Genomic DNA, 11,825 nt, shown 5'->3' with positions numbered 1-11,825 from the left:
GGTGGTAAGAGATCAACAAATGAACTTGTATGCAAATATGCATAACCCATGGACACTGACAATAGAGTGGTGAAGGCGGGGGGGGGGGGGAAGAGGGGAGGGGTGGCAGGTTTGGGATAGAAGGGGTTAATGGGGGACAAAAGGGGACATGTAATACTTTCAACATTAAAGATTTAAATTTAAAAATAAAATAGCAGTTAGGGAAATTGGAGGGTTACAAAAAATACAAATGTGAAAGGCTTTGAAAAAGTGAACACAGCTTTATATCCTGATGAGCTTACCTATTCGGGAAATATAATCATATTCAACCTCCATGGTTTGTTACCCAGCAACAAATTGGTTATGGAAAAAACTTAACAACTTGAAATATTTCATATGCCAGATCAAAACCTCCCAGTTTTCTGCCCACCACCTGTACCCTAAAACACCCACAGAAGAGATGACTTAGAAAAGAGGGGGGATATTATCATTTTAAATTAATTTAGCACCATAAAGGTGTTAAGTGCTGTTGAGAATAATATATTCAAAATAACACATGAAAATAATAAAATCATCTCTTGCTTATTCCTCCTGAGGCAAAAGTTTGATTTATTTTTTTCCCTCGGAGTCTGTGTGCCTGATTGTTTATCAGATATTTGCAATGTATATCGCTTCTCGGCCTTTTGGCTAAGATCAAGTGTAGATATTTGCAATGTATGATGTGCAGATAATGTTTTTTCAATCTTCAAAAATTATAAAACATTGGGATGAAATTACTTTTTTTTAAAGTTGGTTTATCCCCCCTCTGGTGTCAGGGATAGGATGCTGTTTTGCTGGGCAGCTAGAGGCAGGCTAATGTAGTTCCTCCAGGGGAAGGAAATCACAGGACAGAGGGAGCCGATTTTGAGGCAAGAAAAACCTCTCAATCAGATAAACATCTGGGGCCAGAGGGGACAGGTAGTCGGATCCCCTGAGTAGCTGTATCGGTGGCAACATGCCTTCTTTTTCATCACGGAAGTAGAAACTTCCCCCAAGTCCATTCGCGCCTCTGTTTTATTTTAGGATTCAAAACTTAAACCCAAGTTATTAACCAACAAAACATATAATAAGAAAGGTCTCTGAATTTGATCCAGCAGTCAGATCCTGGAAATCAGTCTTAACGTTATTTACAAAGGAGAGATTATTGGTAGGAATATGTACGTTACATGTGTACACTGTAGCCAAGGGCAGATAGAAGTCATTCAGGTCTCCTTGCCACCTTTCTTCCAGGTACAAATCTACAAAGTCAGTTTCTGGCCTGAAAATCACACCCGGGGAAATACCTTCAATGAGTACAAGTTTCTCCTGAACCAAAAATATGAATTATCTCCTTTCCTCAACCTTCTAATTGTTTTCCACCCCCCAGTTTCCCAACATCACATCAAAAGAAAACGAGATGTATCTCCAATATACTTGAGCAAACTTAAAAAAAAAAAAAGGCAGCACCTTACCAAGGCACTCAGAGCCATGCTGAAATACAGAATTTTCATTTAAACTTAAAAAGGTATCTTTACATTTTTCAGCACAAATGAAAAATAATGGTACATAGAACTCATTGAAGTAGCCACATGCGTAATGAGCCCATAGGCCCTCCCTTCCCTGTGACTAAAATACCAGCTCCAGGTAGCCAGTCTATTTCAACACCTCTAAAGACTTATTTGTAAATCTAATGAGTTACATTATAAGGGACATGTCAAACCATACACGGATAATGAAATTTTGTATGCATCAGCTTTGTAATTGTACCCAGCCAATATGTACTCACGTTCACCTGGTTTTATGTTCTTGATTTGGGGTGTGTTTATAGTATTTTTGTTTTGAGTCTAATTGCTACAAGAATCCTTGATGCCTTGTTCCCATCGGAAGTCTTTATTGTAGTTATGTATTCTGTGCAAGAGTGATGGGAAGATGGGGCTGGAGGGTTAGGAAATAAAATCTCGGTCTTTGAATGTTGCTTTGCAACTAGCCTCTTAGCCTCCAAAGGTTTGGGTGTTCCTCAAGCCTGGCTTTCTTTCTGCCTTTCTCTACCAACTGCTACAATGGCGTGAATGTCTTTGTTGACAGACAGGTATGTGCTGCTATTAGACACCGTATCTGAGGGTTTTTTCCTGCAAAAAAATGAAAGTACATTAGGAGTGTACACAGCACCTGCACTGAACCAGCACCACTGTGGATAAAAAGATACTTGTCATCAGCTTAAAGTAACAATGCATAATTCAGTTCAAATATGTTTATATAAAATTTCTCATATCATGGACTCTTTCCTGGCCCAAGTTCATGAAACGTCACACAATGTAGTTACTTGCAATTGACAGATCTTAAAAACAGTCCCACACTAATCAAACAAAAACAGTGAACTTAGCATGAACTAACTGGGGACTATGTTTATAGACTTATATAAATGCACACATATATGTTAACAGTTGACTGATTTCTGATGCATAGCGTCAAATGACAAACACAGCTATGATTTGAGGTGGGATTTCACTCAGTCTGCATGTCTCATTTCCCCGTTTACATTTTTAAGACTTTTAAATAAATTTATTTATTGTTGACAGTATTACAGATTTCCACCCTTCCTCTCCCCCTTCCCTCCCCTCTGCCCAGCCCTATTCCCCCCGCAACCAGGCCTTCACCACACTATTGTCTGTGTCCATGGGCTATGCATGTAAGTATATAAGTTCGTTAGATTATCTCTTCTCACCCCCACCTCCTGAGATATCTCAGTCTGTTCCATGCCTCCTTTTTTTTTTTTTTTTTTTTTTTTTTTAGAATAGTTTATTGATTTTTCAGAGAGAGGGGAAGGGGGAGACAAAGAGAGCGAGCAGCATCAATGTGAGAATGAAACATTGATTGGCTGCCTCCTGCATACCCCCTACTGGGGATTGAACCCACAGCCCCAGCATGTGCCCTGACCTGGAATGGAACCAGAAACCTTTTGGTGCTCAGGACAGTGCCCAACCAACTGAGCCACACAGGCCAGGACTCTCCTGTGTAACTTGTAAAGGCCGATGCAAGGGGCAGCTGAGGTGTTTCCCCAGCGCTAATGGAGCCCTGTGCGGGGCCAAGGCCGCCAGGCAGGATGCTCAAAGCCCCGGGGCCAGGCGAGCTCGCTCCGCAGAGGAAAGCCGCCCAGCAAGCAGTGACTGAATGTCCCTCACTTTCCTCAGCTGACTCCCTGCTTCTGGAAAAAGAGAAGAAAACAATTGCTTCCCCCTACTTCCTGCTCCCCTGTTAGGTCTTTGAGTTGATCTTCATAGGAATGACTTTTGGTCAAGAAATCTGTTCTATTGCTTTGAATAGATGTTGGATACACCCTTGTATTTCCGAGTTAGGATTGCCCCTTCTCTTTGTTAAGGCTCCAGCACTCCTCCTCAGTTTTACAGAAAATAACAAAGTATAAGATATGAAGATCCCGCAGGGATCATTGACAGACTTGGACTTCTTCACTTTGCAAATGAAAATATTGAGCTTGAGAAAAAGAGGTGACAAACCCAAGGTCACACAGTCAACTCCTGGCCCAGAATGAGCTGGGTCTCCTGACTCCAAAGTCTCAAGAGGTTTCTCCTGAACTTGCTTCTGGGGTGCTCCCCATCAATCAACCGTACATTTGGTTGCTTTGATTCTCCGGTTCCTTCATGATTTTTTAGAGCAAATCCATTTTTATTTAGATAATATGTATATTTTGAATCGGGGTATATAGACCCAATAGATATTTAAGAAATGCTTGATGAAAGGATGAAGTTGCTAGTAGCTTCTCTGAAAAAAATTTTAAAACTATATTTCATATAATGAAAAAAAAAATACAACAAATTCCAGGAAAGGAAAGTAGAAAAGTGGTCCTCTGTGCAATAACCCTCTCTCCAGGCCTCGGTGTTGTGAATGTGGGGTTGGCCTTTCTAGCTTCTTGCTCACCCTCTAAGCTTGGTGTTCTTTTTCTCCACTTAACCGGGGCATAACCTTTCAGCACCCCATTTGCAGCGGTGAAGCTAAGAGCAAGCCATGTTCTCTAGACGACGCAGCAAGTCGCTGTGACCCTTGCGAGTGTGGCAACATGAGGCAGCTCCCCCTCTCTATGACACACAACTGCTTCAGTTTATAAACATCTGTAGGGCCATCGGGTGTTGCTTTCCCTCTATTTATGAATGTTTGATGCAACTGCAAAGAGCTTCTAGTCCTGCTGCTTTTTGCGAAACTGTGCAGAAAGATTGCTTGGTGTGTGTGTGGAATATAAGACAGATTTTTTTTTAATACAGCACAGCAGTCAGAAGCATTCATTTTGTTTAGTCTGTGTGGCATTTGGGGGACGTTCCCATCAGTTTAAATGCAGATTGTTTAAATGCAAATGGTAATGCAGTATATTCTCTTGAATTGGGAGTAAATGTTCATCCTACAAAACTATGAGTTTAAAGTACTCTGGAAATTTAGTTTTAAGGATTTTATTTACAATATACAAACCAGAAACAATACGTAAATAATCAGAGTTTAAGTGCCATTGTTTTATTAATATGACATAAGATATTTTTCTAGGCAAATAGCCTCATAAAAGTTAAAGCAGTATTTGAGAATTAAGTACATTTTAAAAGTTCCATATAGTTAGGATGTGGTTTTGTGTGTTTTTTTCAAATGCCAGGTTTTTTTTTCCTTTTAAGAAATCCCAGTTATTACCAAGTGAAAAGACGCAAGGGCACTTAATGACAAACATTGTAACTTCAAAGCCAAAAAGTAGAGCAAGATATAAAATAAATTTGGTGTCACTGCGTCATTCCCCACTAACACAAGCTCTGCCGAGGACGCGTCGGGCCCTGGCTTGATAAAGGAAAACTTTGAAATAATCAATGTGACTGGCACTCAAGAGTAAGGCACCTTCATTTTTTTTTATATAATTGAGAATTTTTTGATTGTCAAAAGAACACACTTCATGCATTTCTAAAAATAACACACAATACCTTAATGTCACATCTAAGAAGCTTATTTCATTGATATATGCTGTATGTGTTATTAATTATACTATTAATATTAAAAATGCAATAAAACACTAATCAAGGCTCCATTCCCAACAAGTCATAATTAAATAAATGCCACATTCCTGATTGTGCTAAGGCCAATTAAATCTAATTTCTCTTCTGTTTCCACACATAGGCTGCAGCTGTATATGCTATCCAGGGGTAATTAATTGCCACCAACGCCTGCCTGGAAAAGGAGATGCCTGAAACTGGGCCACGACATGTGCCCCTGAGACCAAACATGGCCTAATGCTGCTTGGGATGTTCATGGTTCTTTAATGACCCAGAGTAAATTCTTTCTCTCCACAAACTGCTGTCCATTCTGTCTTTTGTGCACAGAACTATTTAGGGTGCTTGTCTTCATGAACACATTCAGGCTGCATAGAAGCCACGGGCAAGGTAGGAAGGGTCTCCCACGTCGGTGGGTACCAGCTCCAGGAATCCCCTCAGAGAGTCTATGCCACGGAAAAAGTCAAGAACCGTATGATTTCACTCACCTGTGGGTGTAAAACTGAAAACGACAAATGAAAAACAAGGCAAAAAACAAACAAACAAAAACTCAGACACAGACAACAGTATGGTGGTTCCCAGAGGGGAAGGGAGATGGGTGGGATAATAAAGGGTAAAGGAGGTGAAATATATGGTGACAGAAGGAGGTTTGACTTTGGGTGGTGAACACACAATGCAAAACCCAGATGTATTATAGAGATGTATACCTGAAACCTATATACTTTTACTAACCAATGTTACCCTAATAAATCCTTTAAAAAGATAATAATAATAATAATAATAATAATAATAATAATAAAAAAGTCTATGCCAGGACATAAAATTCTAAATGAGTTGAATTTAAATGAATTTTTTAAACTTTATTAGAAAATCACCGACAGCTCAGAAAAGGCGTTTGGGAAAGGAGAGGGAATTACAGTTTTTGTATTTGGAATTAAACTTCAAAAGAAACCTCCGATTGGCCCAACAACTGTTAGAATATGATAACTAAATATAGTCTCAGTGGAAATATTAGAAACTGTTTAGAAATAAAGACTTGGCCATGCATAGATTCTTAAAGCTGAAAGGAACCACAAGAGTTAACCAACTTCCTTCTCTTAAGGACAGGCTGCTTCTGGCGTGTCCCTAACAAAGGAATATCAAACCTGTTTGTTTAATCTCAGCAACAGAATATACTTCTCTTGCTAATCACACACTTACTGATCCCCTCACAAAACTGTGTTTAATCTCACACCCTCCTGCTGGACCAGTTCACTGGGAGAGAAGGAAGGCAGTCCGTTCCCCTCTCAGCGCCATTCGAGGCGAAATTGTTATTCAGCTTCACAATTCTCTTCTGCAAGTTACACATCTGAACCCCTTTGCCTTTTCCCTCCAGATGCCCCTCACCCCTCTTCCTTTGTAGAAGCTAGATAGAAAACAAAAGCTGAGTGGTCCCAAACGCAAAGATTGTTCTATATCCCCTAAGCCAGGCTGTTTTAATAGTCGCAGCATCTTTCTTGAGTGTTAGAGACTCATTCCGTTTTGTTATCAGCTGGTTAATTATCCACAAGGAACGGTTTTTGCCACACCTGCAGAAATGTAGGCATCCCCCATCTCATACTTGCAAGCTTAGCTGTCTAACCAAGGGGGCCTCCGCTGTATCCATCCCCTTTGTTTACCTCTGACCATGCCTCACAAGTTACAAAGTCACCCCTTTGTTATATAAATCTCAATGTTAGACAGTAAAGGTCCGTGAGTGGCCCTTAAAAAACTCCCCCAGCTTGAAGCTGATTCGCGGATAACCACTCTTCAAACAGACTCTGCATTTAACCTCCTCATGCTGGTATTTTCTGTTTCACCTGAGCTTTCACATTCCGTGCGCCTATACCCTGGGTGAAACCCTATGAGGATGCGTTCACTACAAAACGCCTGTGTGTATGTGTCTCTGCGGGGGTGGAGAGTAAATGAAGATGTCCTTCTAAGATCAGTGACACCGTGGCCTGGGATGCTGCGACATTTAACCACAGGTTTGATCCAAACTCCTTTGTCAATCACCGTGGGCATGTGCTTTCTGAAATACGTATGTGAATTATTGCCTTATTTTCATACTGTGGGCATTGTTTATTATGGAAGGGCCATTAACCCTGTGAGATGCAGATCATCTTCCACTTGCTTGTCTCCAGCAGAAGATCATTTACTGTCACGCTGATTAAATATATTATGACAGCGAAGCTAGTAACGGGCAAGGTATGGGCACGGGAAGAACATGCGTCATGCACTCTCTCCGCCGGCTCTCTGCACAACAGTTTCTGTATCTAATTTGATACTTTTCAAATAAAGAACAGCACATTATGAGGAGCCATTTTACCCTGATATGCTCACACATATTGGTCTCCGGAGGAAACCCAGATAGAGGATTTATATAAAAATTGTACTTACAAAGTAACAGTCCTGATTAAGTTTATTATGAGCATGTGTACTCTTGATGCCTCACACACGGAACTCAACGTTTCTTCCTTAGCACAAGCAATAAAACGAACCTCATGATGACCTCCCCCAGACAAGCCCTGAAATGATGCTATTCCCCAACTTACCTTTAAACCTAGGCTCCCAGTGAAAGCTTGAACATGATACAGAAGGATAGGGAAGGACGTCTCTCACATACCCACGTACATAAAGATACATTATAAATTACATTTTCTACATCCTGTCGCTATACACACACATAAGCCGCGATAATTTAGTTATTTACTATGTACTACTAGTGGTGTAAAATGTCATTTTCTAAGAATGCACCGGAGGCTTAAGTCAGCATTTTTATGATATCATCTGCACTGGGAAAACATTAAAGGCTCAATATTTAATAAACATAATAAACATCCCCATGAAACAAATTGTTCATAAACTACCTGTTTAATTTTTCAGGGTTCCTGAACCACATATTTTCTTATTAGTTGTGAGCCTGCTGGGTTGCAGGATAGATAGGGCCTGTCAGGGATAGAATATATGTAGCGGTTTTATGAATTATTTCTGTGAGGAAAAGCCTATTACAGCTGACAAGAGGGTGATGATATTAGCCCATCATCATTCAGATGGCACCACCCTTCCCCCTTTCATCCGTCAGGCGTCTTGTACGGGGGCTGTAAGCCACACCGTCTTTGCACAGCCAACACAAAGACAAATTCTACTCTTTCTCCGAGTCCATGAAACATTTAGTATTTCATTTTGAGTCATGGCAGATGACAGAAACAAATGGCCTAATGAATCTCACTTATTGTCCCTTGCAAATCTGAAGATGAGCTAAAAGTAAAATCTCTCTTTCTTTTCTCTCTTTATTTTTTTTTCCCGATGTTGATGCATTCCTCTCCCTCAGAGATCCCCGCTGCATTCTAATTAGATATTGAGATTGCAGAATTATTTTTATAAATAAGTCGTTGCACGGCTCTCCGGCCGCCCCTTCCCCCGCCTCTCTCTATATAAGTAACCTTTGGGACAATATGTGTTTTCACCCATCTTATAGCTTTATAAAATGTAAGTAGAACAAGAGACAGAACCAGAAGGAAAAATAACAAGTACATCCTTAATGTATGTAGGGGAAATGGCAACTACTCATCAAATGGCAATAAGGATTATATACCTCTTTGTTTTATTTAGAGGGAAATTAAATCTGCCCAAATCCTCTCCAGTGCCTAGTTACGAGTTGCTTGGCTGAACTTATAAAGTTTTTGTGGTTACTTTTCTAGGTGTATTTACTTTAAATATGCCATTGACATTTAAAAGGGGTCTGTTGGGTGGAGCTAAGCTGGAAAACAAGGAAAAGACTCTGAGAAATGACTCCGCTCGCCTATGGCATCCTTCCCTTATCTGCTGTGGGAGAGGTTCTGGGGGGACTGAGGACAGGGCAGTGCTGCTCTGGTGGCCCACAGACACCACCCAGTAGGAGATTGTCCTCGTGCTCCTTCCTACCTGTGCTGCTTAAAGGAACACCTGGTCCTGGTGTTCGCTGGCGCCTTCAGCTGCAGCGGTCTGCGCTGACAGCCTCGCATTCCCAGTAGCCCACAAAGGCACAGCCCTGGAGAAACGTGCATTTAACAAAGGGACAAGAAAAAAAGATGCAGATTTGAGGCTAAACATGGGGAGAATGGTAGGAGTTAGTAAGAGAAAAATTCCTCTTTGGCTTCTTTGGCATGCCTTGGCCTTTTCTCTCCCTTTTCTCTGTGACTGTAATGGCTTTTTCACAGCCATTACAGTTGTCAAGTAAATTTTTCTTAGTTCAAGTATGTACAATTGATCCTGATAGATGTTAATAGCTCCCAAATGAAGGCAAAGTCTGCAATGGGCACACAGGAATAGCAATTCTGTGGTTGAAAAGAAATAAAGAAAGTTTGACAATTGATGCCATAATATAGGCCAGAGGCACTCCAGGTCAGATTTCCCTAATTTGGGGAGTAAAATTTCACCAGTGAGGCTCCTCAGTCATGCAGTATTAATTATACTGTGACTTAATTTATTAAGATTTATGTTTACATAATTTCATAATAGTTGTTTCCCATAATATACATTTTGACAAGCCACTTTGGGAAAAAATAACATTTAAATATCTTAGTTTTTTTAATATTTTTTGAGAAAAAATGCAACATATGAAAGTTTGGTTTTAATGTTAGAATTTAAAATATTTCTAACTGAATTTTTGCTAGATGTAAAGACTATGATTAGAAAATACTATATCAGTGTATTTCTATTACTTTTATTATGCTCTGAGTTACTAATACAAAAAACAATATCGGAATTTTTTCACAGAGAAAGAATTTTATAACTAATGGCTATTTATTCCAGAAATATCTGAATAGTAAGAAATGTTTACAATCCACATATACCAGAAATTGAAATCAAGGGAGGAAAGTTCACTCTATAAACAGGACATTTTCAAATGCTCTGATGTAATAGTTGAGCATTGTCTCTTCCTTCATTGTCTAATGCCCTTTGTGACTTCTTATCAGTGTCTAAGGCCAGCGTAAGTACCAGATAGAATTAAAAAAAAATTAATTGAAAGAATCAGTGAATACTTTATACTATACTTCATTCAACATCCTGCATATTATCAGGATAGGAAGGGGAAAAACTGGTTGACTAAAGAAAATGTATACCACCTATCAAACATGTAACAAATCAAAACAAAAATAGAACTAAAAAAAATGGAAGAAATAAATTCACCCTCAAAAACTTGCCCTGTTTCTTAAAAGACTGCACATGTAGCAGGGGTGGAGAACGTGCGGCCCACAGGCTGTATAAGGCCCGCATAATCATTTGGTCTGTCCTTGCCAAGGCATTAGGGGTGAGTTAATTAAGTGTTTGACCGAATATAGCAGTCTAATTTTAAAAATAACAATTTCATATGGCCCTCAAATATTGTTATAAATATCCGAATGCCCCTTGGCAGAAAGAAGGTTCCGCGCCCCTGAAAAGCGATGCTCTATGGTGTCCTGGTGAAAGAAATCTCTCCTAAGAGTGAGGGCAGGGCTTTCCATCTTCTTGTCTCCTGGCCAATATGCTTTTTTTTAAAAAAAAATTTAGATTATTTATTGTTTAAAATATTACATAAGTCTCATTTTCCCCCCATTGACCTCTCCTCACCGCTTCCACCCTCCAGGACATGCCCTCACCCCCCTACTGTTGTCCATTGGTTATGCTTATATGTATGCATATAAGTCCTTTGGTTGATCTCTTACCTCCCCCCCTTCTTACCCTACCATACCTTCCCTCTGAGGTTTGATGGTTTGTTCGATGCTTCTATGTTTTTGGATATATTTTTGTTCATCAGTTTATGTTGTTCATTATATTCCATGAATGAGTGAGATCATGTGATATTTATCTTTCTCTGACTGGCTTATATCTCTTAGCATAATGCTCTTCAGTTCCATCCACGCTGTTGCAAATGGTAAGATTTCTTTCTTTTTATAGCAGCATAATATTCCACAGTTTTCTAATCCACTCATCTGCTGATGGCACTTAGGCTGTTTCCAAATCTTAGCTATTGTAAATTGTGCTGCTAAGAACATAGGGGTGCATATATTCTTTCTGATTGGTTTCTGGTTTCTTGGGCTATATTCCTAGAAGTGGGATTGCTGGGTCAAATCGGAGTCCCATTTTTAATTTTTTTGAGGAAACTCCACACTGTTTTCCACAGTGGCTGCACCAGTCTGCATTCTCACCAGCAGTGCAGGAGGGTTCCTTTTTCTCCACAGCCTCACCAGCACTTGTTGTTTGTTGATTTGTTGATGATAGCCATTCTGACAGGTGTGAGATGGTACCTCATTGTCGTTTTGATTTGCATCTCTCAGATGATTAGTGACTTTGAGCATGTTTTCATATGTTTCTTGGCCTTCTGCACATCCACTTTCAAAAAATGTCTATTTAGGCCCTTTGCCCATTTTTTGGTCGGATTGTTTATCTTCCTTTTGTTAAGTTGTATGAGTTCCCTATAAATTTTGGAGATTAAACCCTTTTCGGAGATCACATTGGCAAATATGTTCTCCCATGCAGTGGGCTCTCTTCTTGTTTTGTTGATGGTTTATTTTGCTGTGCAGAAGCTTTCAAACTTTGACGCACTTTCTAGTTAATCAGCTCAGATCAATTTTCTTATATTCATAAGTGGAATCCTTTTCAATTTCATTGAAATATCTACATGTTCAAAAAGATGCTGGAATATTTTTGTCAAAAATAGATGTAATATAGCAAAATTATCAAGCAACTGAAGTTAGACTAAAGAAAATGAGAGGTGATAAACAATGTTTGTGTACACCTATGAAAGGG

General features: G+C 39.7%; 1 pseudogene; it reads left to right on the top strand.

The window, feature by feature from the left end:
• The first annotated feature begins 646 nt into the window (after window positions 1-646).
• LOC132223171 (U2 spliceosomal RNA) lies at window positions 647-803 on the top strand (annotated as a pseudogene).
• Window positions 804-11,825: the final 11,022 nt, after the last annotated feature.

Source organism: Myotis daubentonii, chromosome 1, assembly GCF_963259705.1.
Source record: "Myotis daubentonii chromosome 1, mMyoDau2.1, whole genome shotgun sequence".
NCBI classification, from domain to species: domain Eukaryota; kingdom Metazoa; phylum Chordata; class Mammalia; order Chiroptera; family Vespertilionidae; genus Myotis; species Myotis daubentonii.
The sequence above is the reverse complement of the archived record's forward strand: the minus strand, read 5'-3'. Positions and strand labels throughout refer to the sequence as shown.